The following is a 22,245-nucleotide window of genomic DNA, read 5'->3' as shown; positions in this document are numbered from 1 at the left end:
CTGGACAGGCCTCCATCTCCTTCAGAGGCTAGGCCTTGACTGAGCTTCCTGGCAGACTTCTTATAGTCCTAGCCCTGCCCTTTGACTTCCGGTCAGGTGAGGGGGCGGGGCTAGGCTGGGCCCAAAATGGCTCCCGGAGGGGTTCCTCTGGCTCAGTGGGGGACCACTCTACCCCACTACAATATCACAAAACCCAACACAGTTTAACACCCCTGTTTCTATTCTTGAAAGATAAGGAAGGAAATGGGGATCTTAAAAGCCAGGACTGAAGTGCATTGCAGTATTGCCAAATCTTCCTGTTTTACCATGAGTTTTGCAATATTTAATTGTTCTTAAATCCTCTGTTCCTAGATTTATGTAAGTGCTCAGAATCTAAGGGCACATCTTAGGGAGTGTTTTAATTTTTTATTTTGTTTAAAGTTTCTAGCCCTCCTGTTGGTAGAGATAAGCTTAAAGGCTAAAAGGTGAATACAAAGATTTTTATAAACCATAAAAATCTTTTGTGGTTTTTAAGCCAGTCATGATTTTTTTAGGCCAGCCTTGTGATTTCTGATTGTGGTTGATAACATTGTTCTGACAGAGGTCTGAAGAGAAGCCTACACAGCATCCTCCCTTGTGGAGGCTTGGCTTTACATATCTATGAAGAAGGAACAGGAGAAGGAAGGGAAGGAGGGAACCACATTTTAAACCTGCAAAAATAAAACAGTGTTGTCTCCTACCAAAACAGCAGATGTGAGATGTAGCTGTCCAACTTGTGATCTGCAGGACACATTCATATCTAGAGCTTGGTCTCTAGCTAGCAAGGATTGAAAGCGTTGCATGTATAGTCACTAGGAAGCCCAGAGATGATGTCAAAGAAGTAGTAGGCATTCTTTCACTCCAAGTAAGTCTATCTGCAGAAGAGTACAGTGCACGATACCCCACTGGAGACTTGGACTATGGGCTGGCATTGTGTCCCCCACACATACACTCTTTCCTGATGCATGGACTTGGACAGGAACAAGAAGTGGGGAAACTAAGCCTGGACTAGTCCAAACCAGCTAACCTGCAGAAAGGCCTGACGACCTGGGTTTCCACCTTGGAGACCTCTCCAGTTTCAGAATGCAAGTAGCTAAAAACCTTCAAAAATGTCAAAATCATTGACAATTTCAAAACTTTTCATCAAACAAAATGCATCAAAGAGAAGCAAGTGCACCAACACAATTTATCCTCAATTTCAAAAACAGACCTAATTTAGGAAAAAAAATCCTAAATTTGGGTGAGTTCTCTACCAATATTACCTCTGAACTCTGTACCTTAGGTACAGAGAAAAGAAGATTGTATTTTAGAACTTTAAAAGCAGATCATTCGATATCAAGTTCTTGATCAGATGAAGAAGTAGTGAAAGGAAACAACTGAGCAGTATGGTACTGTAAACGGAAAGTGGAAGAGATCCTATCTGGTAATAAGGTAAGCCTAGGAGAAAAGATTCCACCAGGGTGAAGTGGTATTGTGCAGACTGTACCAAAACAACCAATGTTCAAAACACAATACAAAAATGTGAGGAGAAGTTTCTAAAGATAATGGTTTGGTTTGTATCCATGGGTCGAATACAGCGAAACAATGAATTTAGCCTACTGATTTCAACATCCTTTGCCGTACAAAAATATGTGTTGATAGCTAATGGCTTCAACAACTGTACAAAAAGAGAAAAGTATGTGGGTGTGTGAGAACTGTATATTATATATATATATATATATATATATAAAAGCTGTGGCAGATATCCTGCAACTCGCTGCAGATGGGGAATGGTTCAAAGAGGAAAAGAAGAAAGGGAAAGAGTTAATGACAAAGATAATTTCCTGGAGCTCCTAACACTAACAGCCACATATAAGTTTATTTCTTACTACATCATTTTAATTGGAGCACACAATGCAAAACATACCATTCATCAACACAAAATGAAATTTTTCACGTGATGTCAGAAATGATACTTTCATGCAAAAGTCAAGAAGTGAAAGAAGCTAATGTTTTCTCTATAATGGCTGGTGAAACTAATGGCAATACCAAAGCATAACTGTCAGTTGTTCTGAGACATTATTTAAACAGTATTCCATATGACAGATTTTTTGGTTTCCCCTGCCAAGTCTCCTGATGCAAAGTGTCTGTTTCAGTACACGAAAAGCACATTGTCACAGTGTAATATTGATATACACAACTGGACTGCCCAGACATATGACTCTGTTAATGTCATGTGTGAAAATCTTAATGCATGGAAGCTCACTTACAGGTAGAAGTGCCTCAAGCATTGTACATATACTGTTTCCATTACAGCCTCAATTTAGGTACTGTTGATATATGCAAAGAAAACAAGCAAGCACAGATTTTTTTTCACTATTCTGGGGAAATTGTACGCTTTTGTCTCTGGATCCACTATCCACACTGAATTCATGGCCATTCAAAAAGAATATATAACCCAAAAATAAAGTTATAGAATTTAAGCTCTGTGACACTCAATGAACATGACAAGTTTCTGCTTGTAATGCTGCGAAAGACTGTTTTATTTATTCTTGGGACACTCGCTATACTAATTTGAGTATCAGACAGGTAGCCGTGTTAGTCTGGATCTGCAAAAGTGACAAGGAGTCCTGTGGCAACTTATAGACTAACAGATATATTGGAGAATAAGCTTTCATTAGCAAAGACCCACTTCATCTGATGCATGTCATCTGACAAAGTGGGTCTTTGCCCACAAAAGCTTATGCTCCAGTACATCTGTTAGTCTATAAGGTGCCACAGGACTCCTTGTCGCTTATACTAATTTCAGGTATTTAGTTCACTATTTAACTTTTATTGTTCTCCTTTTGGAAGTTAACAAAAAATCTTGAACTGGTGAAAGTTACTTGCAACAATTTAGTGAAACTTGTCGCATGCATGCTTATCTGTGGCTGCCCTGGCTATTGGCAAAAGTGGTTCACGTTTCTTGAGCTGAAGCAAATTGTCACAGATTTGCTGTTGCTCACCAGATTCAATAAGGTGAATAAATTGTCACAGACATGATTTATCTCCATTCTATAAAGTGTGTGCAGAAAAATCCTTGCCATTCCTTACAATTATCAATGTTATAAAGCTGTACTGAGAACATTTTCTACCTTGCTCTCCTTCCTCTTTTCCACCTGAGGCAGCAGTTTTAAAACCTCAGTCAATGGCTTCTGCTCTTCTTGCTCATTTTTAACCCTCTTTCCACACTCAAATATGAGTGTTATCGCTAAGGCGGAGGTGGGGGATACACGTGACAGTCTCAATGAGCCCAGTGTACCCTAGTTAGAATGTAGAGCACACATGTTCCAATACATGCCCATATATAGGGGTGTGCTGATCCTAGAAATCTCCACTCCTCTCTCCCAATACGAGGTTTTAAGGGTATTGATCTCTTTTTGCTTTAATTGAAGGCAACAGGGAAAGGGCAGAGAAGAATGAAGCAGCATTGTTTGTATCACTCTACTCCTCCTCACTCTGACATGGTTTTTAACCTATCACAGATCTCCTTGTCACAAATGCATGCTGGAAGCACTCCGGGAATAGGGGAACCATGATTCATCTGCCATACAGTTAACCTCCCATTAGAAGAGCTGACCAACAGAGGGAAAACAGTTATAAAAAGTAATCCAAGTTTAATTATAAATAGCTTTGGGTTCCCACCCACATCAAGCCTCTCTTCGCTTATACCAGGCATGGCTGCAATACTCAAAAGCAACTTTGAACAGGAAGCCCTTAGAACATGCTTCTTGCACGTGGCATTTAAGTGGTTTTTCATGTTAAGAGGGAAAAGGAGATATTTCTAAATAAATGTTTATTCACCAAACACATGGGGCCATGAGTTGCTTTGCTCAGAGAATAGACTTGACATCGCCATTGCCATCACATATGGTCTCCATGAATATTTGCTGACCATCCCTAAACCCCACTGGCAATTTCAACAGATCAAGGGGGTTGAATAGGCAGCAATGAGGTGCCCCTTCCACTTGCTAGTCTGATCTCATGCCTCCTGTGTTTTGTGCTAAAACTCCTTGGTTCTTCCCAGAAGGAATTTCCTTGTGAATACATGTGGAACACACCTCTGTTATTAAAAGGTAAGTCACCTTCAGGTACTCCAAGGTCTGCAAACAGCAACTTTTTTCAGTATGTCCTGGGTTTCTGATTTATCTTTGTGCAAACAGCAGAGGAATGTGAATCATTGCAGGTTTTTTTCTCTGAGAAAATCAGAATTCTATAATCACCCAGCAAAGGGAAATTTGTCAAACTGGGGCAGAGAGAAAGTGTTTGAATTTACACTTCAGCCAGTGTATGCAGTTTCAGAAACATTCATCCATCAGCTTAAAAGTGAAATAAAAGAAAAACATCCTGGCTGCGTCTAGAGTGGCATGATTTTCCGCAAATGCTTTTAACGGAAAAGTTTAGATTGGCACGGACGCTTTCGTGCAAAAGCACTTTTTGCGGAAAAGCGTCCGTGCCAATCTAGACACGGTTTTGCGCAAGAAAGCCCCAATCGCCATTTTCGCCATCGGGGCTTTTTTGCGCAAAACGGTTCTCAGTTGTCTACACTGGCCCTCTTGCGCAAAAGCATTTGCGCAAGAGGGCTTTTTCTCGAACAGGAGAGTCATTGTATTTGCAGAAGAACACTGACAATCTTACATTAGATCGTCAGTGTTCTTGCGCAAATTCAAAGCGGCTAGTGTAGACAGCTGGCAAGTTTTTCCACAAAAGCACTTGCTTTTGCAGAAAAACTTGCCAGTCTAGATGCAGCCGCTAAGTGATGCATGGAGCGTAATAGCTCCACTGCCGGAGTCTGATATTAATTGGAAACAGATACATGAAGTTGATAGTCACAGATAAAGCGAGGAAGAAATTAGCATCAATTTTCCTGGGGCTGCCTCTAGAGCAGTGTTTCCCAAAGTAGTATACGAAACCACTTTGAGAAACCTGTTAACTGCCCATGGACAATTTGTTTACTTACCTGCACTGCAGACATGGAGCCTCAGGGCTCCTATTGGCTCCATTTCACCTTTTGCAGCCAAGAGGAGCCACGGGAAGCAGTGGCCCAGCCCACACCAGTGAACAGATTTCTCAAAGCAATTTTGTGGATCACTTTGAGGGACAGTGCTCTAGAGCAAGAGATGGGGCAAGGGAACGGCATGGAGCAGTCCACTGTCAGCGTCTCTCCCCAGTCCCCAAATTCATTACTGCTAGGCAGAAGGAAGAATATATAGGAGGTTTCCAATCTGACTTTATACTCAAAGTTGCTGTTGGAGAAAATTCTTCAGCCCAGCTCAAATTACATAGCCACAGAACCATGAAGTCCAAGCATACACACCACAATATGCATAACGCCCTTCTGAAGGATCAGTGAAGTCAGCTCTGTGCCCTGGAAGTGGTGGGGCCTTGAATGAAAGGGGCAGCCCAGGGTCTGTGTGGCACTGCTGCTTTGAAACAGCATGGTGGCATTTCAAAGCGTTAGTGTCGCATGGAGCCCACGATCAGCCGCAGCATTTCAAAGTGGCAGCACCACATGGAGCCTGGGGTCAGCAGGGGATGGCTACATATTATGGTCAACCAGCAACTCCAATCAGGTGAAGGTAATACTCCCATTAGCTTTGCTGACTTTGCTGGGTGTAAAAAGCTCACTCGATTTTCCAATACACTGCACACTTAAAAGCAAAGCTAACAAAATACATCTTTCATGTTACATATTGTACTGATCATGGCTATATTCCTCTCATTTCACTTCACTGAGATATTGCACAGCTAATTCTAATCTAATTCCTTTAAAACCAAATCCAATAGCATTGAAGCTTTCCTGAACATTTATGATGCTACATGTCACATATGTATTGTTTTTTGTTGTTGTTGCACCTTCTTTATGTTTCTATTTGCTCTAGGACTGAAACACATCTCATTTATCCTTCACATTGAAAACTGCCCAGAGCTTATCATTAGACATGGAGTGCAAGAATTTCTATGATTTATTTATCTCACTTTATTCAGGTTTGGCAGTTAGTATAAAACTAGCAGTATCTCTGATTGCTTACATTTCACAATATACTATTTACAAAAGCATGACTGTTGGAAGAGCTGTCCACCTAAAGTATAGTAATTTGCTTCTAAACATGCTGAACAAGAGTTTTAAGGGTTTACCTATCTTGATAAGTGTCACAGCTGCTAGGAAACAAGTACATGGTGCTATATGCATTGTGCAACTGTAGCAGAATTTTCTATTAGATTGCTGACAGTCCCATGTCTTTTCTTCTCCAAGCAACAAATTCCAGCACTAATATTCTTTCGTACGTCACAGGACATTTTTTTAAAAAAATTCTCTCTAACAAAATTGTAATTGCAGTCAAGGATTTTCTAAAATCTGTATTTTAATATATATTAATTAGGCCTCGTTTTTTAGACCTAGCAAAAAAAGAATTAAAACAGAATAAAAAAGGCAAAGCTTAAAATTCTTGAGTTTTAGTCCCAGCACTCACACCACTTCCTTCTGTGATGTTGGATAAGTCTTTTGACTGCTCTGCTCAGTTTGCAGACACATAAAATAGGGAAACACACATATCTGGGAAATTGCACACACGTTCTAGGAGGTCAGAGACCCAGGTGGTGTCCACCAATATGGGCTTGGGATTGCATCTGTTTGCAATCCAGAGATTCCATCCTGTTAAGGACAGAAGCAATGAAATCAGGGACTTTTGATCCTTTTGAGAATTTTCTAGTTTCCACTGGACTGTCTCTGCCTTGTGCTGATTGGTTTTCTCTTTTAACCATCCCATGCCTTCTCCTTCACAGTCACTTCACCTCAATGTCACTCTCTTATCCTATTCACCCCTTCCTTGTCCCCTGCACCGCCTCCCCCCATTCCTGTAATCTCCCCTCTCCCTTCCCTGGAGTTTATCCCTTCCTAAATAAATCCATCAAAAAAAAAAAGTCATGAAACTAAGAATCCCAGTATAGGAAAAATAAAAAACTCAACAAAGCACCTGAGGCTTCTTACCATCCAGCACCTTATCTTGCTCTTGATGTTGGTGATTGAGTAGTATGTTTTGATTGCTTATGTGCTTTCACTCACAGCAGGTACATGCTTGCCTGTGCTCAGACTCCTGTACAGTAGAAACACTACAAATAGATGGGGTTCCCATAAAAAAAAATCAACGGAAAGCCTCCCATTGAAGCCATTGAAGTTTCCTCAGACAGAGTTGGATTCTTCTCTAAGGGCCCAGTACAGGCAGTCCCCGACTTACGTGGATCCGACTTACGTCGGATCCCTACATACGAACAGGGCTTTTCTCGCCCCGGAGGACAGGGGCTGCAGGACTGCCCAGACGTGCAGATGTCCGCCGCCCGCATTTTCCGCGGCGAGAAAAGCCACTCCGCGTCTCCCTGGTCTGCTGGGGGGGGGGCCCCCATCAGACCAGGGAGACGCAGAGTGGCTTTTCTCGCCGACACCTGGGGTAGAGCAGCTGGGGCGCTGCCGGGTTGGTCCCACAATGCCGCTCCTGGGCACTACTGGACCAACCCGGCAGCACCCCAGCTGCTCTGCCCCAGGCGTCCACAAGTCAGCCACTGCTGAAACTGACCAGCGGCTGACTACTGGAAGCTCGAGGCAGAGCTGCTCTGTCTCGGGCTTCCTGTAGTCAGCCGCTGATCAGTTTCAGATGTGCTGACTTGGGAACGCCTGAGGTAGAGCAGCTGGGGTGCTGCCGGGTTGGTCTCCGCAGTGCTGAGCTGCAGCGCTGTGGGGACCTTCCCGGCAGCGCCCCAGCTGCTCTGTCCCAGGCGTCCAGATTCAGTCGCTGTTGAAACTGATCAGCGGCTGATTCCAGGAAGCTGGGGCAGAGCAGCTCTGCCTTGGGCTTCCTGTAGTCAGCCGCTGGTCAGTTTCAACAGCGGCTGAATCTGGACACCAGTTCCAACTTACATACAAATTCAACTTAAGAACAAACCTACAGTCCCTATCTTGTACGTAACCCGGGGACTGCCTGTACTGAAGATCTGATGCACAAAATCAATTCCACAGATTCCAGTGTCAAAATAACATATATAAGAGCTGCAAGATTAGGCCTTATTCTCTTTCTTACTTGTCTTCCTCTCAATGTCTCCTAAGGGCTGTTGTCTACAAATCAAACAGGTATAATGAAATCTCAGATCAAGATAATTAAGCCTGAACTGTCCCTTGGTCCAAGCTACTTTTAATAGACCCTCCCCCTAAATACTGCAGTGAGCACTGAAGCCCCACTTCATCATTGTACCCTGGTGAATTCTTAGCACTTAAATTAAAATCATTTTCCCTTCACAAACTCTTACCATTTCTACTTATCCAGTTTAAGACAAAACAGCTACTTGCGGATATCTGCTATAGCACCTATCACTTACCCTGAAGTTCTCTTGAACCAGCACTTACGGTGTTTGCATAAAATGTCTAGGTACTCCTGTAACATTATTACAAGAAAAGGTTGAAATGGGGTCACCTTAATGAGATGTCAGATTCCCTCTCCTGGTCTCCCTCTGAAAATGTGTACAGCTAAGCAGCATAAAGTCACTGTGTCTTACTTTAATGTCTAACAGCAACACTCTTTGTGCACACCTGACACAAAATGAGATGCCTTCATTCTAGTGCTAATAGCCCTAACAGAAACTGCAAAGATATCAGTGCTTGCATTCCATGAGAAAATCTGCACTGTGTTAATCCACAATGGGCAATCATCCAAACACAAGGAAAATGCATTGCTACTGGTATACCATTTTTAGTACTCAAAAGATGCAGGCAGATTCTATTATATGGACACCAAGAAATTATGTTTTGATCATGATTCAATTACAATAATTAGAACTTTTTAAAAATTGGTTGATTTGGGGAAGGCATTTTTTCAGTGTGGCGGAAATACTGACCATTGAAGTCAATGGCAAAACTCCCATGAACTTCAGTAGAGCCAGGACCTAATCCTATATTTTCACAAAGGATTTTCATGTAACTGTTTCCATGAACCAAAAAGAAAACTGTAGAACATGATTATATTTAGAGAGAAGTTTGTTATAATGAACATCCAGAAGCTAAGGCTGAAATGATGTTTTCAGTCTCTCCTTTTCTCAGTTAAAAAAAAGTAAGATGAAGTTTCTCATGCTACATATCACCTGAGAGGTGGATTTCTTTAACATGTTGAAATAATTGACTACAGAAAGCATGCAAAAGGCCTCCTAGTGGAAGAGGTAACGGTGGCTGCCAAGTCTCCATGAAAGTTGAATGTCAGAGTAGAAGGGTAGCAAGGCTCATACACGAACTGATGACAGTATGAAGAAAGTTAACTGCTCAAATAACTCAAAGGATTTGAAACATCTGGGAACCACAGAACCTGTTGAACAAGCCTCATGTCTCTCAGCAAGGAAAAGTGAAAAAACAGTGAGAAAAGAACAGATTAGCAAGGCTTCTAGATGCAAGAGACCACCCTTTTAGCTAAGGAGGACTGGATGAGATTCCCTCTGGAGTGTATCAGGACCCCTCTTTAATCTAGGGATCCAAATGGAGAAGAAACTAGTGCAACTGTGCTTATGCCCCACTTCAAATTGAATACAGTTAAATCATCAGGAACAACCCACACACGCTGAAAACTGTGTAACAGAACATTCTTATTAAGGTTTAATCATAAATAGCCCCATTGAGCTCTTTGTAGGTTAAGCCATTTTTCACATCTCCCAGCAAAACACACCAGCAAATCCCAAAGCCTGACACCTCTCAAAGGACATAACTGCAATTGTTTGAAACTAACTATGGTTTTTCTGGTTTAGGGGTTTTAAGACATTTTTTGACAGAACTTCTTTTACATATTTAACATTCTAAAAAACATTTTAAAAAATTATGGTTTTCTCTTCTCCCCCACTGAAGGAGCAAACAGTGTTGCCTTCAAGTCAACATTGTCAAGTCCAAGTTGAGTCTCAAGTCACTACAGTTCAAGTCTCAAGTCGAGTCTCAAGTCCCTAAAGTCACTTTCAAGTCAAGTCCCAAGTTGAGTCTCAAGTCTTAATTTTAAAACTGTCAAGTCACTTTTGTACAAGCCATCAATATCAGCATTTTCGGACAATTTTTTCACCAAGTCAATTTAACAAAATTAGCAAGTCTCAAGTCGAGTCTCAAGTCACAAACAATGAACCCGAATGGAGTCTCAAGTCGAGTCACCTAGGCGACTTCAGTCGGACTTGAGTTCAAGTCGTGGGACTCGAGTCAACAACTCTGGGAGCAAAGATATCAGATGTTTGTGATGGTGGGAGGTACTGGGCATGGGGGGGGGAGGGAGGAAGAGGGCAAGGTGCAGGATGAGATGCAACTCTCTGAATGATGTGGGGGGTGGAATGCACAGGTATCTGGGTGATGGGCAGTGGGAAACAGGCGAGATGTGGGGCTGGGCACAGGTCTCTGGGCTGTGGTGCTTGGCATATATACTGGTGGCATATGGGGGCCAGACTGCAAGGCTGGGCACAACTACAGGTTATGTGGGAGTGGGGGTTAGGCAGTTAGCCACGCCTATTCAGGTACCACCTGGCTGTGTGGGGTTCTGATGGGGACACTGGCAGTGCGGTATGCACAGTGTGTATTGGGAGCAAGAGCCTGCAAGCTGGGTGGTTGTCAGGGTGGGTGAGTGCAGGGTCATGCACCTTGTTAATTATCTGTTGTTTTAGTAATTTTTCTTACATATCAATTTAAATTATATATTTGTAATTTTGTTAGTAACTGGCAGGTGCCACAGTGGCACACATCCAAACAAGTGCACATAATAGCAGTATTGGTGCACAAGACAAAACTCACTCCACTTACATATGGAAAATCTTAGCGGGAACACTGGTCCACAGATACACAGGAAGTATCAGAACCAGGATTAGACAGCATGTCTAATCTGGACCCGTAACAGATTGAGGCTGCTTCGGACAAGAGCAGCCCCTGTCCATGGTGGGACCCCTGTGGTGCTGGAGCAGCCCCCTAACTGCAGCAGGTGGGGAGCTACTCCTGCCCCCACCAGTTACCGGTTAACCAACACAGATTCAAATTACTTGTTTAGATTGATGTTTACCAGTTAACCTTTCATGTCCCTAGTTTTATGTCTGCTTTAGGTAAATAAAATTTTTTACAAAATCATTTTACAGTTCCCAATTATACACAGAAATACTGAGATTATTTCAAGACCTGGTTCACTATTTGGTGAATTATTGCTTTAAAGGAAAGAAGACATCACTGAAAAATAAAATCTCACCACCACATAGATGGAAATACACCACAAATGTGACAAAAAAGCTTGGCAGGTGAATTCCTGAGAAAACACACTGTCAGTGCACTAATGCTGCAAGTAGCTACAGCCCATTTAACAAGTATCCCAAACACGCCTGAGCAACCGTTCACAATTATTCTTTTGTTCTGGAACAAAATCACGTGAAGAGAGTTGGAAACAAAATAGGCTTTTATCCTTCAGAGTGATTACTATTAAATGAAGATCAATAATTACTATCAGTTCTCCTATAGTCCTGGAGCTTACCTAAATGAAAGAGCTTCATTACACACAACATCTGATAAGTTCTTGGTAGATTTTAATTATAAACAACAGGAGTCTGTCTTGAAACCCACTAGGAATCAGTGTCTTTCTAAACTTCTAACTGCCAAGGAGTCATTTGCAATTTTCTCAACTAGCTAAAGAAAGCCATAGGACTAATTTAAGGGGGGAGGGGGTAAGGCCAAGTTCAATAGTGTACATTCTACACCTGTAGGTCACATACCTTGCTTTTAAGGAGCCTCAAATATACTTACCCTCTCATCTTACCTAACCCCCATAATCTGTTCCAAGTACAGAACATCCCTCTCAGTTAAAATACACTGTCTTACTAGCCACTGATTTAAAATCAAATCCATCCTTGCACATTTTCAAATAGCTTTTAGGAAATAAAAAATAGGTAATGAGAATTCAAGATAAAAGGGACATTTTGTTAAAAGACACAAAGGCAAAAACCGCTAATTTTATGTACATCTTAAACAGATTCTCTATTATTCGTAAAGATCAACAGGAAAGATGGTTACTCACCTCGAGATATATTGTTGACATCTATTCCAATCAGGTGTGCACACACCATATGCACAGTCACTGGAAACTTTTTCCCTTAGCAACCTACATCAGGGAGCTCTCTGGAGTGGCACCTTCATGGTGCTCAATGTAGGACATTGCCAACCTGACTCCCTTTCCGTTCCTTCTTGCCAGCTACTCGAATAGGAGAGGAAGAAAGGCCTAGTTATTGGCATCAACGTGAACAACCCATCTTGAAGAACAACCGTGACATGAAGGTGAGGAACCGTCATTTCTTCTTCGAGTGCTTGCTCACGCCGATTCCAACAGGTGACTCCCAAGCTCTCTCCCAGAGGTAGGGTCAGAGGTAAGGAATATTTGACTGGAGAACCGCTCCGCCAAAAGCTGCATTGTCTCTGGCATGCTGGGTGACGGTGTAATGAGTGGTAAACGTGTGCACTGAAGACCAGGTTGCTGCTCTGCAGATTTCTTGAAGGGCCAGAAAGGCAGTTAACAAGGCTTGGGCTCTTGTAGAGTGAGCTGTGATTGCCAAGGCCAGTAGCTTGGCCAGCTCATAGTCTGTATTCCAGGACAAGATGCACTGTGACTAGACTGGGAGCTCTTTTATCTGGTCTGCCATCACTACGACTGTTGGTTCGATTTCCTAAAAGGTTTTGTGTGCTCAGTGTAAAATGCTAGCACTCTCCGGACAACTAGACCATGTAGCCTCTGCTCTTGTGCACTTGCATGTGGTTTGGGATAAAAGACTGGTAAGAAAATGTCTTGACCATTGTGAAACTGAACTGCCACCTTGGGTAGAAAAGCTGGGTGGGGTCAGAGTTACACTTTGTCCTTATACGGTGGGGGTGTGGACAGACTTAATGGGAGTACTATGAACTGATAATGGCTGTGGTTCCCTACGAAACTCAGGAAACATCTGGGTACTGGTCAAAAGTATATATGAAAGTATGCATCTTTCACATCAACCTCATCTCCCACATCCAGGGAAGGGATAACTATGCTTAGGGAGACCACATAGAATTTTAACTTTACACATTAAAAAATATTATAATCATCTGTTTTACTCCCTCCAATTCATAATAAACATTTTAAGCTTCAGGCAGTGAGAAAGTGTAGATTTGCAAATAACATGGCATGCATAAAAATACTTGCAAAGTTGGCCTTGTATGAGGCCTGTAAAGGTCATAAAGAACTGGTAACAAGAGGCACCTCTCATCGACACAACAATTTTGCAGTAGGTAGCATATGGACTATGCAAAACATTATTCAGAAATCAAGTTACAAAGAAAAACAACAAAAAGCTATTGAGATTTCTTCCAGAGGGGGAAAAACGGATATTAGGAACATGCAATGAAAACTGAACACAGAAAATGCCATGTCCTGAAGAAAAATTTACATAGGAAATAAGATCTCAAACTCATACCCATAAACAGTCTGTGCATACATGATACCTTACTACTATCACAAATGCTTTATAAACAAAAGATAGTAGTTCATATAGTCCAGCCTCGTCTCCAACAGGGGGTAAACCCAAATGCTTTAGCGGAGGCGCAAAAAACACCACAGTGAAATACCTTGCCCATAAAGGGAGTTTCTTCCTAGCCCATATCAGTTAAGGTGCCTCTACACTACACCCACAGGTCAAAATAAGATACACAATTTGCGTAGCTCAAATTGTGTATCTTATTTCGATCTAATCTAATATATAAAGGAGAATGTTTGTAAATTTGTGCTCTAATAACTTGGACACTATAATACCTACTGCAACCAAACCTTCCATGGGATAACCTTTCCTCCACGAGAAGGTTTTAAGGTACTTTTGGACCCGATCAGGCCCGCTTTCAACCTGTAAAAATAATAAATAACCTGCTGCGCTGCAGGGGCAGCCCTACCCACCCTAGGTAGATCGGGGAGGGGAGGCCGGCAGGAAGCAGAGCTGGTACAGGGGTGGGGGAGGGGGTCGGGGGCAGAAGGGTTGGCCAGGGAAGATCAGGGGAGGGGCGGCCGGTAGGAAGCAGGGCTGGCGGGGGGAGGAGTCAGGGACAGCGGGGCTGGCCGGGGGAGATCAGTGGAGGGGCGGCTGGCGGGAAGCAGAGGCAGTGGGGCTGGTCGGGGGAGAAGCAGCCAATGAGAAGCAGAGCTGGTCGGTGGGGGGAAGGCCGGGGGCAGCGGGGGGGCGGCTGGCGGGAAGCAGAGCTGGTCGGGGGAGATCGGGGGGGGGCGGCCGACACAGATTGGGAGGAGGAGAACCAGCCAGCAGGAAGCAGGGCTGGTGGGAGGGTGGGGGGAGCAAATCAGCTGGCGGGGAACGGGACCGAGCAATGCCGGGTAACTCCATATAGTCTAATATATAAAGGAGAATGTTTGTAAGTTTGTGCGCTAATAACTTGGACAGTATAAGAGCTACTGCAATCAAACTTTGCATGGGATAACCTTTCATCCAGGAGACAGTTTTAAGGCACTTTTGGACCCAATCTGGCCCGAGCTCAAGCTGTAAAAATCAAAAGTAACCTGCCGCACTGCGCTGCAGGGGCCGCCCCACCCACCCTAGGTCCCATGCCCGCCACCCCCAACGCCGTCCGGGACTCGCCCCCTCCCACCCGCGAGGTTACATAAGCAACCCTCTTCCCCTACTCCCCCTCCACGCCACCACGCAGTGCCCCAAACCCCACGCGCACAACAGCTCAGGCACTCGAAGCCCCGGGCGCAAGCTAGGGCACCCCTCCCGCATGTAACCTCCCTCCCCCGCCCCAGGATGACGCAGATCTATATTTTAATCCCTATAGAAATCAGTGCAACTTTTTTACCATTCAAAAAAAGGTAATGGACTACTATTTTTCTACATTTTGTTCCTCCAGTTTCTCAAGCAACGCCGGGTAACGCCAGCTAGTTTCTAAATAAACCACTATTCCAAAATATCCCTTAACCCTCATAGAAAGATGGTTACAGGGATGTTGGAATAGTGAGCCTATTATTTCAAAATCTGTTTTGAAATACTGGGCTGGTTCAAAAGATGAGGAATAGCTATTTCAGGGTACCTCCAGTATCTGAAAATAGCGCTGCAGTCTAGACGTACCCTTAGTGATTTGATTGATCAGCAGGTTCATAGGTTCCAAGGCCACAAGGAACCTGAGACATACGGGTTCTCATTCTTGATAACTTTGTCCTATAAGAAATAATTGTGGATTCTTGTCAGTGTGGATCATTTCATTATTTACATTAGATCTTATGATACATGATGGCAAGGAATTTCATACTAATTATATATGGTGTAAAAAAATTCCTTTTATCTTTAAATATATCAGCTTTCAGGTTTTTCTCCTGTTCCTTATTTTTGTTTTATGAGGAAAAGTAAACAGGAGTACCTGATTTATCTCTTCTCCACCATATTTTGTGTTCTGCTATCATTTCTCTTCCTAACTAAACTACCTTAATCTTCTCAATTTCTCCTCGTGCAGAAGTCTCTTCACAGCTCTAGTCATTCTTGTCATTCAGCTCTGGACATTTTGTTTATTTTACATATCTAATTTTAAGAAGGGGTCGGGACTCAGGTTCCAGAAAAGAGTGAACTATCAATTCGTATAACAAGATTATATTATTGTTATATTATTATATTATTTTCAATGAAAGGATTAAAAACAAGGTGGTATGCTTAGAATGAAATGTTCGCAACATTTGATTTCTATTCTAACTTTGTTTTTGTCAATATTTTTCTGACCAGCTCTAATTTTCAGTATGATTTTCTATCCCATTCTTGAGACAATCTAATCAGTTTGATTTTTGAACAATGGTATGCATTGATCTAGACATAATGCTATGGAGCTATTATTTAAGGCTACATCTACACTGCACTGCTATTTCAGGATACCAGAAATGGCTATTCCATGTCTTTTAAGTGCACCCATTATTTCAAAATATAACAGGCTTGCTATTCTGATGTCCCTGTAAACCTCATTCTACAAGGCATAAGGGATATTTCAGAATAGTGATTTATTTCTAAATAAGCTATTTTGAAATTAAGCTACGCCATTTGTGTAGCTCGAATTGCATAGCTTATTTCAACCTCCAGGTGCAGTGTAGATGCACCCTGAGAGATACTGCAGTTAATTTACTAAAAGTTAGACTATTCGGTGTCCTAGAAAACTATGAAAGCAGCCTTCTATTTTAAATTATCCTGAGGCTAACTGAAGTTTTGTATTTCAAAGGGATGAGCAACATATTAAAAAATAAAATCTCATGAGTGACAGTTCTTCAAGTAGGAAAATATCATCATATGTAAAGTATGTGCATTACCAAAGTTAAATCAAGATCTAGCAATATATAGTAGTGCTTAACCTTTTCAAAATAGTTTGCACATCTGATGCTTTGTTGATTCCATTACAGAAACTTAAACAAAAAGCTTTAATGCTTGTCAAAAATCTCCTACGATGATCTATCTCATTCAGCAATTTTCCTTCCTTATAGTTTATTTTTTGAGCACTGCATATGTCCTTAAGAAAACTGTGATAACAGATTGATGGTTATAACCCTAACATTTTTCAAACTTTTGCTTTTAATGAAATGAAGGTGGTGCTAGTTTTTTTTTTTTTCTGTGGGCTGAGAGCCAAAACCCATGTAATAAAGTCTATGCTTCTCCCATCCTTCTGAAGTTCAAAGTTAATGTGTAAAGTCCAGAAACGAAAAACATGTGTCATGATTAAAAGAACATTCCAAATGAAAGACATTCCCCCCAAGGGCTTGAAGCAAATTGTGTCAGTGTAATACTGCCCTTATGTCATTGATAGCTATAACATGACACTTAACCACACAGCAACTCTTATTCATCAGATTAAATTCAGGCATTCAAAAAGTTCTCCAGTTATAGAAACTCCATAATGTGCATTGTTCCAGAGCATAATTCAATACATTAGTCCAGAGCATAATTCTTGCAACAGATTTAATCATATTACATCATAAAAGCTGATCAGCTTCCTTGAAACATATAATAATATTTTAAAAGATACAGGCAGCCCCTTTACTTTTGAAAAAAGGACAACTCCAAAGCAGGGAATGCAGTGCTGGCACATGGTTAGGGCAGGGCACTGGTAGCCAAAACTCTTAGAGTCTATTCCCAGGTCTGTCACTGTCACTGTGTGTGACCTAGGACAAATCATTTATCTGGATCTGTGGCTCTGACTCTACTCTTCTGCAAAAAGCTTACTTTCTCCAGACGATTGGTGTGGATACTAGGTCAACCCAGTGAATTCAGTTATAACAAAAATCACTTCACACAATGTTTAAACTTCCAACTCTGTTCCACTGTAACCTACCATGTTTCACTGTTGAACTAGACATCACATAGCTCTCAAGGTTGAAGTCTCTGGTTCTCAATTACACAACTGAAAACTCAGAGTACCTAGACTGACTTCAGTAGTCATCGCACATACGCAATGAAGTGAATAAGAGAAGAATCTGACCCTCTGTATATACATTTAATAAACTCCAATTTTAAAAAACCATTTAAGCATTCCACTGACTGCAGTGGAACATAACCACATATGTACTTGCAGTGCTGAATCTGGGCCATGAAGCTATGTACTCTCTCCTCAGAGCCCTAGATTTAGTTCAGCAATGCAGAACCCTACCTTCCAGATCCCAGGGGCCTTTTGCTACCTTCCCTCCGTGGCCACTGACACACTGAATCCAGTTGTCTGTATGAAACATGGTATTGGAGGCTGCCCAAAACACCATATACATTTTAGTGAAAGCTCTAAGGCCTAGATTCCTAATGATTTAGAGTAACAGACTGTAGAATGTCTCATTGTACAGCACAGCACCATTAGAAGCATTAACCCCAAAAGTCAGAAAACCCCACTGAAGCATTTGTTACTGGCCACTTGTGGAAATAGGATATTGGAGTAAATAGACCTTGTCCATGCCAATATGGCAGCTGCTATGTTCAGGAAATATCTGTAAGTTAAGAGTGAAAAAAAATAGAAGGCAAGACAGGTGGAAGGGTTTTGGATTTCTGATCTACGGTGTACAACCACTCTCTCAGTTTGTGTCTGTCATTACAGATTAACCCTCTAAGCAGCCCCCTGTATGAACCTGCATGTGGTGATAAAAGTGAGCTTCTTAAGTTTTCATCATTCCCAAAAGCTTCATTTGGGTCCTGCTGACAGTCAATAAGGCTGACTTTTTTAGGTCTTCTGCATTTATAAAGCAATTTCTCTTTTCAAGAATGCAGTGTGTGGGAAGGCACAGGTCATACAACACTTTTATTCCTGATACTTCATCAATGTGTGTGTGTGCGCGCGCATGCGTGAGCGAGCTATACTCTGTTTATTTTGGGTTTCATTTTTCTTGCTTTTCAAGCACAAAATATAATGGTATATACCATCATTGACCTCACTGCAATGGTGTCTTGCACTCTTCCATTGTCTTGATACCATCTTTTAAGGCTACAACAAACATTTCTTTTTCTAGAATAAGCCCAAGATATTAAAGTTCAAACAGACAATGGAGAAAAATATCAATTGTATTCTCAGTACCCTAAAACTAAGATTACAATGACACTGTCCGCCCTATGTCCAGAGTGAATACACAAAGTATTATTCTGAAATCTCATAAACTATAGAAAAGTGCCAAATGTTCATATTTGAAACCAATAGTAATGTTTCATTCCAGTATATACCGAAGGATAAAATATCTTAATAGTTTTCTCTCAAACTTCATGTTTCTCCTGTAACTTCCTTGAAAACCATGAATGGAAAAAAGGCCGTCAAACTCACTTTTTGGAAATATTTTGTTTTGTTTATTTAACGATAACTACAATTGATTTCTTTAAAAAAAAAAAACCCTAAATATTTTCCATAGCCCATGGGTATTAAAGGGTTGAGCCTTGTGAGAAACTTTGCTTGTGGGTAGGCTGTTTTTTTTGGGGGGGGGGAGATTGGGGAGGGATTTGGTGAGGTAGTTGGCAGGGTTTGGGAATAAAAGTAGTATTTTAATTGTGCGCATCTCTGAAGGGTAGAAATTTCTTTTAACAGAGGAAATTTTTCCAGTGTTACCTAAAGATAATCAGACTCTTGATTTGCTTGGTCTCCTGTGGTAGACTGCTCCATAGCTGGATGTCCTCCACAGAGTATGTTTTGATCCCAGATCTCAGATGTTTTGTCCTGGGCTTTGAAATATGCATTGTCCTATAGAAGGTTGGTCCATAAATCAAAACTTAGTCTTTGATGCAACTGGGGTTTGATCCATTAACTGCTTTAAAAATTAGAATCAAGGTCTTAAACTGGCTTTGGGAGGAGATCTGGAAAGACTTGAGCACAAGTCTGATATGCTTACAGGGACCTGAGCCATAACTTCAGTCTTGTCTTGATTCACATTGAGATAGCTGTTCTTCACCCAAAAGCTAATGTCTTAAAGCAATTCTGACATTTTAGCAGTAGCAGTGGTTACAGAAGCAGAGAATGAAATACCAAGCTGAATGTCATTAACATGGTGCTGGCAGTCAAGTCCATGGCATCTCATTATCTCTCCCAATGGTAGATAGCAAAGAGAAGCAGTGATCATATGATCCCCCTGAGACCTAAGAAGTGAGGGTCTTGTGAGAAAAGACCCAATTACCATTCATGGAGTTCCACTGGAGAAAAACAATTGGAGCCATTATAGTGCTTCATCATTTATTCCTGCTAGGTCATGTAAGCAATTGACTATAAATAGTACTAAGTACATGGAAAGCATGGATTCAGGACTTTTCTATTGCACTTTCTTACAGTATGAACAACTGGTGCTTTATTGAACCAAAACTATTCTTTCCTAGAAAAGACATTACAGCTCAGTGAGATCTTACAATCATTTCCAAATCATACTCTGATGGGACAACATTTTCTTTGCACAAAGTATCTTTCAAATTGGTCAACAGATGCTTTTTCTGAAATATACATTTTGCAGACTATTCAGGCTTCTGTGGCACTACATAGAATCATAGGGCTGGAAGAGACCTCAGGAGGCCATTGAGTCCAACCTCCTGCTCAAAGCAGGACCAACCCCAACTAAATCATCCCATCCAGGGCTTTGTCAAGCCGAGACTTAACAACTTCTAGGGATGGAGATTCCACCACCTCCCTAGATAACCCATTCCAGTGCTTTACCAACTTCCTAGTAAAATAGTTTTTCCTGATATCCAACCTAGATCTTTCTCACTGCAACTTGAGACCATTGCTCCTCATTCTTTCATCTGTCACTACTGTCCATCCTCTTTGGAATCTCCCTTCTGGAAGTTGAAGGCTACTATCAAATCCTCCCTTGCTCTTCTCTTCTGTAGACTAAATAAGCCCAAATCCTTCAGCCTTTTCTTGTAAGTCATGTGCTCTAGCCCCCTAATCATTTTTGTTGCCCTCCTTTGGACTTTCTCCAATGTGTCTACATCCTTTCTGTAATGGGGGCCCAGAATTGGATGCAATACTCCAGATGTGGCCTCACCAGTGCTGAATAAAGGCGAATAATCACTTCTCTAGATCTGCTGGCAATGCTCCTCCTAATGCACCCTAATATGCCATTAGCCCTCTTGGATACAAGGGCACACTGTTGACTCATATCCAGTTTCTCATCTACTAAAATCACCAGGTCTTTTTCTGCCAAATTGCTACTTAGCCAATCAGTCCCCAGCCTGTAGCAGTGCTTGGGATTCTTCTGTCCCAGGTGCAGGACTCTGCACTTGTCCTTGTTGAACCTCATCAGATTTCTTTTGACCCAATCCTCTAATTTGTCTAGGTCACTCTGTACCCTATCCCTACCCTCCAACATATCTACCTCTCCCCCTAGTTTAGTGTTATCTGTGATCTTGCTGAGGGTGAAATCCATCCCCTCATCCAGGTCATTAATAAAGATGTTGAACAAAACCAGCCATTTGGGGCACTCAGCCTGATACTGGACACAACCAGACATTGAGCCATTGATCACTACCCATTGAGCCTGACAATCTAGCCAGTTTTCTATCCACCTTATAATCTACTTATCCAATCCATGCTTCTTTAACTCACTGGCAAGAATACTGTGGGAGATGTATCAAAAGCTTTGCTAAATTCCAGGTACATCATGTCCATTGCCTTCCCTGTGTTCACAGAGCCAGTTACCCTATGACAGAAGGCAATCAGGTTCATCAGGCATGACTTGCACTTGGTAAATCCATGTTGACTGTTCCTGATCACTTTCTTCTCTTCCATGTGCTTCAAAATGGATTCCTTTAGGATTCCCTCCATGATTTCGGGGGGTGGGAGAAGACTGAGGTGAGGCTGACTGGTCTGTAGTTCTTTGGGTTGTCCTGACCTGTTTTAAACATGGGAGCTACATTTGCCTTTTTCCAATCGTCTGTGACCTCCCCCGATCGCCATGAGTTTTCAAAGATAATGGCCAGTGACTCTGCTATGACGTGTGCCAACTCCCTCAGCATCCTCACATACATTAGATCTGGCCCCATGGATCTGTGTATGGTCAACTTTTCTAAATAGTCCTTAAACTATTCTTTTTCCACTGAGTGCTGCCCACCTCCTTCCCATACTGTGTTCTCTAGTGTCATAGGCATGCGCAGAGGGTGTGCCAGGTGTGCCCAGGCACCCCCTAATGTCTCAAAAAACAGGTGGCTTTGTGTTTTAATTTAATCGCATGATACGCTCTTTTAGTTTTAAAGTATGGATTGTTGTATTATGCAATAATCGCCAAATGTAGAAATGTATAGAAAGCCCACCTTGACTCGCAGCATGGCCTTTCTGATTGAATATTCAATAAATGTTCGTCAATAAAAAATAAAATTCCCTGGGTGCACACCCTAATGAAATGTGCTGTGCACGCCTATGCCTAGTGTAGTAGTCTGGGAACTGACCTGGTTGTGAAAACTGAGGCAAAAAGGGATTGAGCACTTCAGCTTTTCCCACATCATCTGTCATTAGTTTACCTTCCTCATTCAGTAAGGGTCCCACACCTTCCTTGACTACCCTCTTATTGCTAACATGCCTGTAGAAACCTTTCTTGTTACTCTTCACATCTCTTGCTAGCTGGAATTCCAGTTGTGCTTTGGCCTTCCTAATTATACTTATATTTATATATATTATACTTCCTAATTACTGCATACTCGAGCAGTATATTTATACCCTTCCCTAGACATGTG

General features: G+C 41.9%; 1 protein-coding gene across 6 annotated transcripts in view; it reads right to left on the bottom strand.

Moving 5' to 3' along the window:
• LYPD6B (LY6/PLAUR domain containing 6B) overlaps nucleotides 1–22,245 on the bottom strand; it is a 129,346-nt gene that overhangs the window by 66,388 nt on the left and 40,713 nt on the right. The window contains exon 3 of one of the 6 annotated variants that reach the window (XM_075933351.1): nucleotides 15,169–15,258. The exons of the other annotated variants lie outside the window; for them this stretch is intronic. The gene's annotated coding sequence lies outside the window, so the exon portion shown is untranslated. The remainder of the gene's footprint in view (nucleotides 1–15,168; nucleotides 15,259–22,245) is intronic. 6 annotated transcript variants of the gene reach the window in all.

This window comes from Pelodiscus sinensis, chromosome 7, assembly GCF_049634645.1.
Source record: "Pelodiscus sinensis isolate JC-2024 chromosome 7, ASM4963464v1, whole genome shotgun sequence".
NCBI lineage: Eukaryota > Metazoa > Chordata > Testudines > Trionychidae > Pelodiscus > Pelodiscus sinensis.
This window is presented reverse-complemented; position numbering and strand designations above follow the sequence as displayed.